The sequence below is a fragment of the Pleurodeles waltl genome, chromosome 5, assembly GCF_031143425.1.
Source record: "Pleurodeles waltl isolate 20211129_DDA chromosome 5, aPleWal1.hap1.20221129, whole genome shotgun sequence".
Classification (NCBI taxonomy): Eukaryota; Metazoa; Chordata; class Amphibia; order Caudata; family Salamandridae; genus Pleurodeles; species Pleurodeles waltl.
The window spans coordinates 729910076-729927354 of NC_090444.1; the positions used below are offsets into that span (position 1 = coordinate 729910076).

A 17279-nucleotide genomic window follows, 5' to 3' on the forward strand; every position below is an offset into this window, starting at 1 on the left:
TGGTCCCTTATGGGGGCCTTGTCCGGCAGTTGAGGACGGGCTGGTCCCATGGGAAGCAAAGTCAGTACTGATTTGAATAAGATGGGTCTTTGTCTGGAGTGACACAATGGGCAAAAGCCAATGGGTTGGAATGCTATCCAGAGCAACTGCCAGTGGTTAGACTCTTTGAAAGCATTCCTCTATTAATTTTTTATGTGTATAATGTCCCCAGATGCCTCTTACCACACATTCTTCCATGCAAAATACAGTTGACTTATGTTACACAATACAGCAAAAGCCAACAGGATCTGAATATACATAACACTGTTGATAAGGACATGCTGCATCAAAATTGTAAATGCCTAGAACATAAAATTGTCAAACAAATTGAATTTATAAAATGTGACATTCCTTTATGATTTGAAATTCAGATGTTTCTAATTTAATCATTGCCACATTGGACCTAAAGATTATGTTTTCATATTTTGCTCATATGACATTCCTCCTGTGACATCCGCTGCCTGTTAAGTTTGTCTAACAAATTCTTTAAGTGGGGCACACTGGAACGAAGGTGATTATTTCCTGTGCACAACCTTCAACTCATAAAAATAGGAAAGATTTCATATTTTGCCACTTATGGAGTTTTTAAAGATCTCTTTGTGGACCATCCACAACACAGAATTACCCTGGTAAGCAGAAATAGAACGAAAAGTGTATTGGCTTCAAGTGACAAGCACTGGCAAATAGGTCTTTCTAAATGTGTCAATACATGTAAATACTGGCTGACAAGACTTTTGTGACTGCCATTCTCAAATGCGCTTTTTTTATGTGTTGCATTAATAACTTTTGTTAATCATATTAAAGGCATGACCTATTGGTTTTGCCAATGATGGGGAAAAAGTAGCAAAAATGATTGCTATCTCTATGGAATGTGTATAGGAGATAAAGAAAATATATTTGACAGACTGATGGTTGAGTGTACTTTTCAGTTGTAAAATTATTCCTCATGCATTCTAATATAAGAGGTTTCTGAAAGGAGGAATGATACACCAGCGCACCCCATAGCATGAGTAATTGTATTTTAAAGAATTGCTAACAACATGTCTTGCAGATAGCTGTATTGTCGTTAGACATCAAAATGTTATCTTTACAGCAGTTATGAAGATTTACACCTCTGCATTCATCTCCATCCCAAGCATGGTAAATGAATTACAATCAAATGTTTTTAACCAAAACAATTTTTATAGATGTTTTAAAGTGTCTTCGAGTTTAGTAATGAGCTTGGGGCAACCAAGTTAACTACCCAACTTTTGGCTCGGATAGCTAACATGACAGGATGCAAGATTGAAATACAGCAGTGGAGAAAACACAACGAGGTGTCATACAAAGTACTTAGAGGGGCCAATTTTAAAAGGATTACTTCATTTTCCAAGTGGCTGTTGTAAGAGACATGCATCCCAAGTCATCAGGCTCCTGTCCAAGCTGCCAAAACTTTAAGGGAGATTGGATGCATATGTGTTTTTCCTGTATATTTTTGGTAAGGTACTGGGAGCAGATTTTTCAGAGGATAAGCTCTTGTATAGACTATGTGATCACCCCCAATCCTGTGGTGGCCCTTTGGGGTATTACGCAGATCACAAATCTTACTACCGCATCCAGACAAATGATTTTTGCGGGCTCGGTGATAGCTCTATTGCTTATCCTACAAGAATAGAAATCACCCATCCCTCCGACTTATGCATGAAGGGAGGCAAAAATTGAGTCTACAAGGGTTAGAGAAAAATTGTACGCTAAGTGAATAGGAGCCATGTGAAGATATCGTCAGATCTGGGACAAAATGAGTAATTCGGAGGAAGATTAGGTGGAGGGAAGTGGAAGTAGAGGAAGCAGACTTATTTAGTCAATCTTAGTTCGAGCAAGTTGGATAAAATTTAAGCTTGATGCGTTAAGTAGAAATGTCTTAACATCAATGTATACAGCAATGATATAAGTTGAAGCTATATACTGTATATGTAATGTACGTGTCACCTGCTCCATAAATTTTTTTAAAAATGTTTTAAAAAAAAGAGTTTAGTAATGAGCAACAAGGAGATTTAAATTCTTACCTTCTTTCAATAAATTGCTTCTAACCTTCAGAACAGATACTGTCAATATAGAGTAGGGCTCCAATTCCAAGTGGGAGACGAAAGTGGGATCCCTCTCCAAACCCCTATTGTCACAGAGACTAGAATCATAAGTTGTGTGGTAATGGTGTCACCCTCACAATTTTCCCCTGGTGACTTTCTTCAGGTCAAACCTGTCAAAATGTATAAATTTAAAAGATGCGTTAAATTCAGAATTTGGTGCTGAAAGTGCCACATTCTACATATTACTACTTGTGTTCACCGAGTTAACTCAAAATTACAGGTGTTTACCGCACCACGTACATGCTGCACCAAATAGTGTCAGAATTTACTGGGTATGGTAAAACATCTCAACTTCATCCGGCTTGCTCACAATCAGGGTCTAGAGAGAAACTGCATATTTAAGAAGCAGAGAAGCTAATTGACAGGAGGGCAGCATGTTTTAGCATTTCGTTAGTCATAATGGTCACAATTGGCAAATACATTTTCGCATATATGTTCAAGTTGCCTACGCAAATGGCTTGATTTAATATCGCAAATTCAGTTACACAATTCACAAAAGGTGTATTTCAATTTGGGAACCAATTTAGTCCAACATAGGATTACCTCCGTTTTATATGATATCAGTGAAGGGTTATTTTTGCTTTCATGGGTGGAAAGTGAATGTTACAAAATGAGGATTCCCTAGAAAGTTTGTTCACACCCATTAACATTTTTTCGATCTAGTCCCATCCTGGAAACAGACAAAGATTTCCTCCTGACAAGGTTAGAAATAAATAAAAGTCTTGTGTGGGAATGGGAAACCCTTTCCACATCTGTTAGGAAAAAAGGCATGGGAGGGCTTTCTCCACAGGAAAAACATTTGCCTGTGGACCAAAACTAAACAGCATTTGCACTCACTCATAAATGTTCGCACAAGTAAATATACACATTTATACTTGCTCGTCCGAAAACAGAATTCATACAATGATACCAGAAGTGATCAAGAAACAACTAGTCCTGACTGTCTCTCCTTCCCCTGATTACTCCTGAAAAACTGAGACTTTCAGATATTCATAAATCTATTGCCAAGTTTAGGGTAAATCTAGGACAGTACACTTTCATATTTCTATGTCATTTGGGACCAGTGAAATTGTTTGGTTGGGTGACATCTGGACAGAAACAGAGGACAATATGACTGTAATTTCGAATAAATCAGAGGCCTGTTACACACAACTTATCGTATTACTAACTCTTGTAGCATACCTGCTTTACTCCTTAATTCCACAAGTATGCCATATGTACTTTAAGACTATGGGCCTCATTATGACTTTGGCGGTTGGAATCATCCGACCGCCAAAGTCGTGAGGAGGAGGCCGCCGCCATCGTATTATGACGTTTCTACTGGTCAGACCAGAGGGAACTGTGCCACAGCAATGGCCTCGTCGCCCCTAAGGGATGCTGTGGCACAAAAGTACCCTCAGAATGCAGGGGGCCCCTGCACTGCCCATGCCTTGGGGCCCCCTGTTGACCCCATCCATTACTGGCTTTCTGCAGGCTTTTCGTGGCAGAACCCCTCCATGAAAAGGCTAGCAGAAAGAGGACTTGTGATCAGCACCGCAGCGTTGAACTCAGTGCCTGACAACTCCAACTGCCACCATCCCGTCAGGATCCATGATCCTGCTGGTGGCGGCGGTCCCCTAGTGGTCTGACAGCTTGGGTCATAAGTGGCGGTCAGACTGCCAGGAGTGCGGCGGTCAGACCATCCCCACAGGTACGGCAGTCCTCATACCGCAGTACTCGTAATGATGCCCTAAGTCACATTGTCTTACAGTGAAATATTTGTGAATCTAACCCTAACAGTTGTTTTGTTTATTCCTGGTGGGAGATCTGCTTATGAGTATGCTTTCATGTAAAATGTTGTATTGCAATCAGAGGCGGAGACAGTGCTATGGGCCCTAATGTAGTAACGGAATATAGGCCACATAGCAAGGCTTGGCAGATTTGTGATTCAGCCAGAGTAATCAAAGTATTTGTGGTAATTCTGTGTTAGTCTTTGATGCGCAATTGCCAATAATTATGCAACTGATACTACTTGTGTAATGAGGAGTAATTTGGGGGAAAAAATCCTACAGCAACAGCACATTTAGCAAATGTGGGTGGCTGCTCGCTCTTGCTGTTCTGTTGCATTTAGCGCTATTTCTTCGTGAAAAATGCATCCTTGCACTCATTTTGGAGGCGAGGGGGCTTTTTTACTCTTAGAAATAGCACTAAATATAGAATTACTATTCTTGCATAATCATCGTGATATTATGGACTTTTTAGGTAATTGCGCATGATTGGGCTACACAGAATTGCGCGAATATACACCCACTGCTACACTTAACCCCTAGTAACGTAGTAAAAACAGCAGTAATCTGGGTGCTGTTGTCTCACATAGGCCCCTGGTACCACTGCACCTGCTGCTCCTTGGATAGCTTTGCCCTTGGGTGCAATGGAGAGTAGTGTGAATCACTATGGAGGCACCATTTTTGGGGAAATTTGCAAAAGACTCAATATTATGTATCCTGCTACTCCTGGGAATGTAGCTGTAAAGCAGCGTGTACTTCGGATGTGTTAACACAGTGAAGCAGAGAGAGATGGAGCACTGTGTGAGGCATTCAAGTACCTTTAGGAGAAATGTGCAACTTCCATGCAATGCTCCTTATAGGCAACTGGAAATGTAATGGTGTATGATAGAGTTTTCTGGAAGTGTCTACATAATGCTTTTCCGAAAATGTTCAAAAGATGTTCAACCAGATTACTACACTGAAGCAACTCCCCAAAGGTCCCTGCTAACCAAAGACCATTATTAGACAAACACCCAAAAAAGCTGTCAGTGGCACCGCCTGACTCAAATAGTAGAAAGAGAGCAGTTGTCAAACACATACATCAATTTCACCAACAGAATACCATCTGAACAACCAAAACAAGCTCAGAACTGAACGTCCTAAAATGCAAATTTAGGTAAAATTCAGAAAATTTCAATGTCTAAAAATTAGCATTATATACCAAATGTGATGGAAAAGAAGGAACTCAAATGTGAATGACCCTGCCTCCATCGCCCCCAAAATAATATGGAAGCTTCCTGTCGGCACTACTAGTATTTATTAGCAATGAAAAAATATTCACATTTGCTGAATGGCCCAGGAGTTTATTAGGTATGTGTTTATAACATTCAAGGCATAAGCTATAATCAGGGCTACTGGAATTATGCGGCTATGGAGGGTCAAATTATGTGGCAGGGTTGAGTAAACTACATAGCAAGAAAGGCAAATTATGTGGCGCAATGTGGTGCATTTTGTGATAGTATTACTTAATTGTTTTGTTATTTATAGCTCAAGTCTAGACAGTGTGCATGCACTGTCTGGAAAACCTGTTGCAAGGAGTATAGGCATTTGCTCCCGCCTGCCGCTGCCTGCCACTTCCAATATGATGAAGGCAGTGTTGCTCTTTACGTACTGAGTAATTACAAGTTGTTGTGGTATACCTGTGTTATGTACTTTTTTTTGCTGCTTCATATAACATAAAATCGACCTAGGAATGAATCCTCAAAAGCGTCTCTCCCCGTACAGCGGGACAGCCAATACTATAATATTCACTGCATTCGGGGAAACTCACCCCATAATGCTTTGCAGGTATTCGTTTTACAACACATTTCTGCCCACAATTCAGCCTGTGGTTGTCCTAGGGCAATGGGACCACCACCAATACATTCAGAACGATACACTCTTTCTGTTCAGGTCATCTTGTGGGTCACACTAGGTGAGAGAGGGCCCAAATATCATAACCTCTTCCACCATTCAATGTGCTTTTAAATTTGTTTCTGCATGAAATTTTTGTTTTATAGCTGAGAGGGATTTGTGTTGTAAGGGTCTTGTTTATAATGGTATTCTTACAACCCTGCTTTGTCTGCAAAAAATATAACATTTTGAATGAATAATTTTTCCAAGACACTGCGAACTTAGTTGTCTCCACAGGAACATCTAGTCATCACCAGTGGTATTGCTCCTTCTGCTACTAAATGAACTTAGTTTATTTCTGAAAAAAGGTTTAATATATTCACAGGAACTCACCCCATAATGCTTTGCAGGCATTCCATTTACAACATTTACAACACATTTGTGCCCATAACTCAGCCTGTGGTGGTCCTAGGGCAATGGGACCACCCCTAAAACTTTCAGAACAATGTACCCTTTCTGTTCAGGCAATTGTGTGGGTCACACTAGGTGAGCGGGGGCCCAAAGACCATAACCTCTTCCACCATTTAAATGCCTATTTAAATTCTTTTTTATTTGGAGCTTTGTTTTTTTTCTTTTCTTGCAGCTGGGATGAGTTTGTGTAATAAGGGCTTTATTTGTAATAGTGCTCTGACAGACCTTCTTGGTCTGCAAATTTATAATGTTCTTGAAAAGATAAGTGCTCCAAGGCACTATTAACTTAGTGAGCTCAGTCAGAGAGATCTAGCCACCACCAGTGGCATTGCACGTTTTACTAATGTATGAACACAGTTTATTTCTGATAAAGGTTTAATGTGTTCACTGAAACTTGCCCAATAATGCTTTGAAGGCATTCTTTTTACAACACATTTGTGCCCATAACTCAGCCTGTGGTGGTTCTAGAGCAATGGGAACCACCCCCAAAACATTTAGAACGATGTGCTCATTCTGTTCAGCCAATCTTGTGGGGCACACTAGGTGAAAGGCTTTTGTTTTTACAGCTGCGAGGAGTTTGTGTTATAAGGGCCTTCTGAAAGCCCTGCTTGGCCTGCAAATGTGTAACGCCCCCCCCACAAATTAAATTCAGAACAATGTGCTCTTTCTGTTCAGGCAATTTTGTGGGTGACACTAGGTAAGAGGGAGTCCAAAAATCATAACCTTTTCACCATTCAGTATATATATATATATATATATATATATATATATATCTTTTTCTTTTTCTTTTTCTTTTTCTTCTCACCCACCTGCGGCACTGCACCCTTGTGCTACTGACTCCACAGTTAATTGATATTTCAAAGGCCTGCTAGGCCTGAAAATGTGTAATACATAACAGTCTAATGCCAATTGTCTGAAGGAATGGAAAAACACAGTTTATTTCTGATAAAGGTGTAATGTGCTGCATGGCTAAATATTTATAAGGTCCCAAATGCGAGGTTGTCATTATCATTAACAATGCCAACAGCTCTAACTCTCACTAATGCAAGACCTATTGCATTGCAAATGCTTGTTAAACTTGTTAACACAGTCTGGGCACTAGCTGCACCTCATTAGTCCCAGTTTAACAGCCAACTATAGCAATAAGGTACAGACAGATGACCAGTCAACTTTTTTAAAGGGCCTTCCACTGTGCATCAATACATATTGCAGCATTTCTAGTAATTTTTTAACCTTTTGAGCTAGAAACAAATTCTTTTGTTTTTTGTTGATAAAATCTTTTGACTATGGGGCAGATGATGGATTATATGGCAAATGCAGCAAATCTACAACTACGTGCCACAGCCGCACAATTCACAATTCTAGTGGTCATGTCTACAATTGGGACTTTACATAGGTTGTGTTGCCTTCCAGCAGATCAGTTCAGAATCATTTTAATGTCTGATACACTCTGTTGCCCATCTGGCTGTGTGTTACCAACTCAAGAGCCAACACATCGGTGGATGCTACACTGTGATTATTACGATAGGGGTTATTAAATCCTCTTAGGGGATCAGGGGCAAGTAGCACGACCTCCCGTCTGCCTTTTTTATTTATTGATTTACTTACCCTCATCCTTTTTTAAAAGAAATGATCTCTTCCTGTGAAGTTATTTATATGAATTACCTTTCACAGTGTAGAGCCAAATAATATAGTGGTGCTTATGCACTGAGTGAATATCACCATGTTAGATTCTAAAATAAGATAGCTGTAGTGTGAGCTAGTACCTAGGTATTTGCCCAAACTAGGGAAAATCTGCCAACCATAAGAGGTTTAGAATTAAAATTTGAAAATGCATACATTTTAGTGCACTTAACTAAGACTTCATCTGACTGAATGTGATTGAATTGCTAGCAATTGGTAATTTTTGAATAACTTCAAAATTGCTCCGATCAAAAAAAGAAACTTTCAGAAGAAAATTTCAGCTCTTGTAGCCATGGCTTTTGTTCTTCCCAAGATCCAAACTGTTTGTCACCTTCTTTCAGATTCTTGCAGTTTTAGAGCTTTTCTCCTCTGATGGCATTTTTGTAGGTGAATTGGCCATTCCCAAGAAAATATTTTGTGGCCCATTTACGGGGTAAGAGGTGAAATTTGCTACTTCACTCAACCATGCCCAATCTGTGCCTTTTAGAAAGAAGTATCCTCTTTAGCCATCTTCTTATTGTACTTCCTTACTAAGCTTCTCAGGAGGGTTAAGTTCATTCTGCCACGGAGCAGGCAGTTATTTAATTTTTCCTAAAGAGGCCATCTTTGGTTCGCCTGTATCCTACTTGTTGTAGACTTTTCTCCTTCCTGCATGTCAATTTGGAGGATGGCAACCACAATGGCATTCATTGTTTGGGCTTTAGAGGTCCTAACTTCAATCTGCTGCTTGGGCTGGAAAATGTGTAGCTGATCTGTTTGATGTATTCAACATTACAAACCATTCCATACAAATGTATAGCTGATCTGTTAGATGTATTTGACAGCATCAACCATTCAATTTTCAATCAGTGTGGACCAGCTCATTCTTTCGGTGTTTCTAATCCTTTATTGCAGATTTCTCCCGGTCGTGTCATCCTACTTTCTCCTACAGGCTTTAAGTGCTGAGTATTGTGGCTTTTTAGAACTCTTGTCTACCTCCTAGCCGCTTTTACAGCTATGTTGATCTTTTGTCTTCCCATCCAGTAGCGTACACTTAAGTTTGATATGTATGGAGACAACACTTTGATCCTGGTCAAGCTCTGAGAGATCTAGGTGCATCTGCCTCTTAGATGTCTCTAACTGGTTGACAGCTACTTTCTTAAACTGAATTCTGAAATGAATGGGGTGATAGTGCTTGAACTGATAGAGGACATCTTGAGATCTATCTCATTTATTCTCTGAAAGTGGTGTTTGGTCCTTCCCAGTAAAGTAGTCACATGATTTTAAGACTGCGTTTTAGCTTTACCTTACAGAGAAACATTAAATCGAACCTTCTTGTTTCTTCCAGGTCAACTTGCTGAGGAATATTTTCCCCTACCTGACATCTGACAAAATGACATCCTGAGTACCAGTCATCATAGGATTTATAGTGGACTAAGGCAAAGGCCTTATGAAAGGGTTTTTATAGGGTCTGCTATCGTGTTAACAGATTATTCAAAATGAGTTGGTGTCAGATCCCATTTGGTGGGCCACAGGTAGACACCACTATTAGGCCACAACCAGGATGTGGGGCATTATTTCCTTCTGGTGTCCTGGGATCAGTCATACCATGGATCTGCAAATTGTGCAAATTACACCCTTTCCACTCTTGACTCTGGGTAATGAGGGGAACATATCAAAGGCTTCTCATGGACTTTAAATGGGGACAGAGACTAACAACTCAAACAGTCAAACAACAGACACAAATATTTCACTGTCCATTCCAGTGTTTGTCTCATTTAAATGAAAGAACTTTAATGTTACAGTAAAATTAAATTCTACACATATTAATGGTGTTTCAGCAGCAGGGTTGGACATTCAAACTCTATAGTGACTATTCCAACTCTGAAGGTGCCTCCAGTTTCTTCAGTGATCTAACAGAAATAAATAGCCATAGGCAATAATTACACACAGGTATGAGGTTACTTAACAATTGTCATGTAGGGTAACTTGTAGGTTACTTTGCTTAATTCTTGAGCAAAAATAGTTCAAGCCAGAATGTGTTTACTTCATAATACCAGGTTTGTTTTTGTGCAATGAAGGCACAGTCTCCCAGTCTTTCAATTTCAGGGTCTGTGTTATCTGTTTCAGTAGCAGCAATGCTCAGTGCATAGCAGGGTGAAACATTTGTTTAGGTTACACCTTCAGCCTCTTCATCTGTGGTGCCGGAATGTGGAGAACAGCCTCAGGCCTCACTTGGGCCGCTAGAAACAAACAGCACAGCAGACCAGGTTTGCTGGTGCTCATCTTCTGCAGTTGCAGCCCCTGGTTGGGGGGTGAGAATGGCCTCCACTACACAAGTGACATTGATCTGGCAGTGGTGTGCCACATTTATAGGCAGCAGCAGCGTGATTCTCTCTGGGCCACTGAGCAGATGGCAGGCTGTTGTTCTGGTTTGTTGTTATTTCACTCTGTTCGCTGGGTGACCCTTCTCAATCAGTCCAGCACCGGTTGCGCTGTCAATGTGAGTCAGTTCTTCTGAATGCTCCTCATGCCAATAAAATGGCTAGGCAACTCCTCCTAAACAGTTTTTTTTCCTGCAGTGCAAATCACTCTCCTTCCTTTGAGCAGGCAGGGAGATGTCTAGACACTAGGCAGATTCATAGCTCTCCAGCACAATATGAAGAATACAGGTATGTCCCACCACCTTTTGTAGATTAGCTACCATAAAGACATCAGCACTAGCCTCACAGAAGCTCTTTGAGTACTCTGAGGAGCATTGCCTTTCTTTGTCAAGAAGAACCGAGAACTTGAACTAAGTGGGATGTTTATGGTCACATTTTTATTATAATTTTCCAGACAGTGGACGATGATGCACTGCATAACGTCCTGGATGCAGTTCGAGATGATTGGGCCTCGGAGACCACAACTTCAGAACACTTCTGGACTGGGGACATTATGCCAGGGAGAAGAGCTGGATGCTGTAGAAGGAACTGCCACTCTGCCTGTTGCTTTGCTGTGCTGGTCTGCTGCTTGCTGCTTCTGCCCTGGTAGTGAAAGGACTGGACTCTGCTTTCTACATTCTGCCTTCCAAGGTTCTCCAAGGGCTTGACCTGAGCATGCCTCCAGTTAAGAAGTCTCAGGGACATCAACGACTTCATCTGCCAGTGCCTGGGCACCTCTGCAGAGAGTCCTGACTTGCCAAATGGTGCCAAATTGAGTCCCTGGGCCCTTGGAAGCGGAACCTGGTGACCTGAAGAAAAATCCACGCACTGAGCCGTTGCGGCAGAAAAATCTGCAGATTCGATGCATTTCCTACTTCAGCACAGATTCATCTTTCCTATGCATCTGGATTTTCCACGCATCACCCCTGGGCATCATTATCTTCATCAACCCTGCACTGTAGTAAGGATTCCATGCATATGCCTTTCCTGCGTGGAAAAGAATTGACACATCGCTAACCTGGCGGTAAAAGGATTGACACATCAACCATCCCACTGGAGAAGAATCGAAATATTGCTTGCTTTTCTGATGCATCACCTCCTTTGCGGCCCGCATCGCCTTAATTTTTGACGCATTCAAGGTATTGTGTGTTATAAGGATACAACCATTGATTTGTCAAGATTAAGACTCTTTTAAACCTTAAAAAGTGATATCTCTACATATTAGATTGTTGTCATTTTGCTCTTGTTTAACTCAGATAAATATAGGGTATTTTTCTAAACTAGTGTTGAGTGCTTTTGTGGTGTCTTCACTGTGTTACTGTGCGTGTGTACAAATACTTTACACATTACGTCTGAGATAAGCCTGATTGCTTGAGCCAAGCTACGAAGGAGGTGCGCAGGGGTTATTTTAGATGTGTGACTCCCTTACCCTGACTAGAGTGAGGATCCCTACTTGGACAGGGTATAAACTGACTGCCAACGACCCAGTTTCTAACAACATGTAATTTTCAGTGCAGACACAGCCATAGTGCGAGGGGATGGCTTTCACACAAGGTAGTGATGATGCTGGCTCGTAAAAGGATTATCCCAAAACGTGGGCACAATGAAGTTTGAAGACTTTGTACCTCGCTAAACTCAGATCTCTTGAAGTAGCAATGAGTGAAAGACAAAAGGGCAGAGCCTCACTAGAAACTTCCTCACCTGTAGCAACAGAATTTCTTAACTTACTTTCTCACCCCACAATCCACCAAATGTCAGGTCTCAGGAAGGATTAATAAGCAATCTCAGGATCAAAAGTCCTCATAGAATTTTTAACAGTAACCCTGTCTCCATCCATCCTCCCGTCTATTTCTAAGTCTTTACCTACCAGCTTCAGGAATGCAGGCAATAAATACACTTCCGCTGTCTGAAGAGTAGTATCCTATTCTCCAGCTAGTGCTATGCTAAACCAGGAGTAATTAAAATGGATCCCACTGATCCCTACATTCAGACTCTTACCATTACCAAAGTCTTGCTACAATTTGCACCATACATTCACACACTAGATACCCACTGAGAATGTCAGCACAAGGGGCTAAGGGCCAGATTTAAAAGAAAAATATGGTTCGCTCCGCTGCACCAAATCTGGCAGCCTCGCACACCATTTTCACAATGCACGGATATGTCATATTTAATAGAACACAATGCACCCCTGTTTTTTCACTCTGCGCTGGCACTGAATTTGCTGCTGTGCGCCAACACAGCACCCTTGCACGATAGTGCACCATAGTGCAAGGATGACTGTGTTGAGGGAGAGATTGTTTTTGTGCAGGAAGGACCACCTTCATGCACAAAAACAACCTTAAATGGTGATTTGCTCTATTTATGTGTGCTGCAGAATGCAGCACACATAGAAAGAGCAGAAAACGAGGAGAAATTAAAGCATTTCTCATCATTGCACCATGCTAATGCCAAGCCTGGGGTGGCGTTCAATTTTGGCGCTGCCTCAGGTTTACGAAAACTCGTAAATCTGGGGCAGCGTCAAAATGCAATGAGTGTTGCTGTGGCATACCCACAGGAACACCCATTGCACGCCCCTTCCACGCAACGAGCTGTGTGTGAAGGTGCAGTATTTACAAGGTGGCGTTATGCCACAAAAAGTGGCTTAATCAATCAATCAATCAATCAGGAATTTGTAAAAGCGCACTACTCACTTGTGAGGGTCTCAAGGCGCTGGGGTGGGGGAAGTGGGGACGTGCCTCCTTGTAAATACGGTGCAGTGAATAGCGCCACTGAAGAGTCACTAAAAGTTACCCTCCAGTGGTAGCTCTAATATATGCCCCTGAGTGTTATACCTAAGTGGAACTTTAACATGTGTGAGGCTTGTAGTCCACTATCCCCTCTGGATTATGAAAAAGGTCTGGTCAAGATTATTAGTCCACAAAAATCGGTATGCTGCCACCACTGCTTTACGTCAACAATGCAGGATGGTTTTACATTGCTAATTTGAAAATGAAAAACAGCATTAATTTATTTTTAACAGTTCTAAGTTAATTACTTTGAAACTGATTTGTTTATGATGGAAATAACAATTAGGTGAGCAGTTACAGTAAACAGCAATGCTTTGTTTTTATTGCTCACACAGATAAGCTAAAAAAAATAGTGACATTCTTCAACACCAGTTAACTTACACATTTCCAACTGACATTAAACAAATGTAATTTGAAGGGTTAGACCTCTTCCCTTAACCCCGAGCCCCTACTCCAAACACTTGACCTTACAGGGAGTGCAGAATTATTAGGCAAATGAGTATTTTGACCACATCATCCTCTTTATGCATGTTGTCTTACTCCAAGCTGTATAGGCTCGAAAGCCTACTACCAATTAAGCATATTAGGTGATGTGCATCTCTGTAATGAGAAGGGGTGTGGTCTAATGACATCAACACCCTATATCAGGTGTGCATAATTATTAGGCAACTTCCTTTCCTTTGGCAAAATGGGTCAAAAGAAGGACTTGACAGGCTCAGAAAAGTCAAAAATAGTGAGATATCTTGCAGAGGGATGCAGCACTCTTAAAATTGCAAAGCTTCTGAAGCGTGATCATCGAACAATCAAGCGTTTCATTCAAAATAGTCAACAGGGTCGCAAGAAGCGTGTGGAAAAACCAAGGCGCAAAATAACTGCCCATGAACTGAGAAAAGTGAAGCGTGCAGCTGCCACGATGCCACTTGCCACCAGTTTGGCCATATTTCAGAGCTGCAACATCACTGGAGTGCCCAAAAGCACAAGGTGTGCAATACTCAGAGACATGGCCAAGGTAAGAAAGGCTGAAAGACGACCACCACTGAACAAGACACACAAGCTGAAACGTCAAGACTGGGCCAAGAAATATCTCAAGACTGATTTTTCTAAGGTTTTATGGACTGATGAAATGAGAGTGAGTCTTGATGGGCCAGATGGATGGGCCCGTGGCTGGATTGGTAAAGGGCAGAGAGCTCCAGTCCGACTCAGACGCCAGCAAGGTGGAGGTGGAGTACTGGTTTGGGCTGGTATCATCAAAGATGAGCTTGTGGGGCCTTTTCGGGTTGAGGATGGAGTCAAGCTCAACTCCCAGTCCTACTGCCAGTTCCTGGAAGACACCTTCTTCAAGCAGTGGTACAGGAAGAAGTCTGCATCCTTCAAGAAAAACATGGTTTTCATGCAGGACAATGCTCCATCACACGCGTCCAAGTACTCCACAGCGTGGCTGGCAAGAAAGGGTATAAAAGAAGGAAATCTAATGACATGGCCTCCTTGTTCACCTGATCTGAACCCCATTGAGAACCTGTGGTCCATCATCAAATGTGAGATTTACAAGGAGGGAAAATAGTACACCTCTCTGAACAGTGTCTGGGAGGCTGTGGTTGCTGCTGCACGCAATGTTGATGGTGAACAGATCAAAACACTGACAGAATCCATGGATGGCAGGCTTTTGAGTGTCCTTGCAAAGAAAGGTGGCTATATTGGTCACTGATTTGTTTTTGTTTTGTTTTTGAATGTCAGAAATGTATATTTGTGAATGTTGAGATGTTATATTGGTTTCACTGGTAATAATAAATAATTGAAATGGGTATATATATTTTTTTGTTAAGTTGCCTAATAATTATGCACAGTGATAGTCACCTGCACACACAGATATCCCCCTAACATAGCTAAAACTAAAAACAAACTAAAAACTACTTCCAAAAATATTCAGCTTTGATATTAATGAGTTTTTTGGGTTCATTGAGAACATGGTTGTTGTTCAATAATAAAATTAATCCTCAAAAATACAACTTGCCTAATAATTCTGCACTCCCTGTATACCCCAAATCATTAACACTTTACCTATATACCTATGCTCTTAACCCTACATACTATACCTTTAATCCATAATATTTACCCCGTTCCCTAGTGTTATTGCCTAAGAGTTTGACCCCTTCACCCTTAACACATAAACCTCTAACCCCATGCTCCAAACATGTAATTGTTAACTCTCTACCCCTTAAACCTATACCTAAAACCTATAACCCTGTATCCTTATCCATTTACACTATAGTCCTAACCCTTAACCATTAATGCATTCCCTTTAAACTGTATTACTTACAGCCTTGAGCCTATACTGTTAAACCCCATACCCTTAATCCTACACATAAACAATCTACAGTGGCGATTTGGCACTTCTATGTGTGCTGCAGAAAACAGCACACATGGAAGAGCAAATCGTCATTTTTGAATGATTGTTTATGTGCAGGAAGGGACACTTGCCTCCACATAAACATTTATTCATGGGCTTTTGCTCTTTCTACATATGCTGCAGAAGGCAGAACACATGGAAAAAACAAAAACGAGTAGGAATAAAAGTATTCATCCTCGTGCCATTCTAACGCCAACCCTGGAGGGGGTAGTTTTTGGCACTGGCACAGATTTACGCCTTCTTGTAAATCTGGGGCAGTGTCAAAAGCAATGGGTGTTGCAGTGGAACACCCACAGCAACTCCCACTGCACGCTCCTATGATGCAGAAAACTGTTTTGGAGGGGCATACAGTTATAAGGTGGCGTTAAGCCACAAAAAGTAGCCTAGCGCTGCTTATGAATGTGGGACACTGCACAGCGCCACCGGAGCGTCACAAAAAGTGACGCTCTGGTGGTGCTAGTGCCTTGTAAATATGGCACCAAATGTTTTGTGACAATGCCCCCAGGAGGACATGACAGCAGTTCCATGTCAGCAAACAGGGTATACTTGGTGCATTTCTCCATGTCGTACAATAGGTTCTGGATCTCAGATTTACCATGGACAGACACATGCTTCAGTGCACATGTAGATTAGCATGGAAGCTGGATCAAAAAAAATATCAGGATACACATTTTACTTGCATTCAGGTCACTAAGGACTGAGGTACATGTCTGTTTACTATGCAGGGAACAATCCAGTCAAAAGAGGCTGCCCCGTGTGCGGATGAGTTTCAAAGACTAGATAAGATAACACATGAATTAGTGAAGTGTACCCTCACCTCTTCAGGGTGTATAGCAGGCGTTTATTGCTATTCCAACTCAAGGGCAGTCATTTTATCAACCTCTGACTGATAAGAAGTTGAGTGGACCCACCAGTATTTGAACCTGTGGCCATGAAGTCAAACACAGGTTTCTGGAGTGGATGCATTTGTTCATTGAATCACCAGGCTCAGCAGACATCAGGCTTCACCTCTGTTGACAACCCTTTAATGTAGTCATTTTCCATGTGTTGTCTATCCCTAGGTACTCTGACTAGTACACAAATCTGTCCATAGGAAAAACCCTGCAATTAGTCTATTTCAAACTTGCTCTCTATGTGATCTCTTGGTCTGCATGCTCTAAAACCTTTGGTAATGCACAAATTGGAAAAGAGGTTTTGCAGGATCTTCGTTTAATTTCATGCACATTTTTTTTTAAAACTATGGCAACACTGCTGTGTTTATCACGTCAGTAAGCTTGATACAATATCTCTGATCTGCATGGTAATCTACATTTCCAAATCAGAAGTACAAAGTACCATTTTGGAGTAATTACAAACTAACAGGGACCATCCAACAAATAACAGATCTTTAAACACATTTTGGGCGATACCCAAAAATACAGAGGCTTTTCTTTCTATATAGACACTTAAATGTCTTTCTTTTATAAACCTCTCAACAATGTCAATCTAGGGCTTTGTTAGACCATGTTCATAAAAGCAATAATGTGGCTTAAGGTCTTCATTATGGGGATCATTCCTAACTGTGACCTTCTTGTAAACCCCTGTTTGCATTGGTGTCACATTAACTAATGGGTCAGAATTTCAGCCTCTTCTGTGATGATCAAAGACAAACGGCAGACCAAGTACATTCTGTTGAGACCGCTCTAGCAAACCTGACCCCTGCCACAAAGGAACACTCAGCCATG

General features: G+C 41.3%; 1 protein-coding gene across 2 annotated transcripts in view; it reads right to left on the reverse strand.

The window, feature by feature from the left end:
• GREM2 (gremlin 2, DAN family BMP antagonist) overlaps window positions 1-17279 on the reverse strand; it is a 456926-nt gene that overhangs the window by 191653 nt on the left and 247994 nt on the right. For both annotated transcript variants that reach the window (XM_069234686.1, XM_069234687.1), the window contains exon 2: window positions 2085-2275. The gene's annotated coding sequence lies outside the window, so the exon portion shown is untranslated. The remainder of the gene's footprint in view (window positions 1-2084; window positions 2276-17279) is intronic.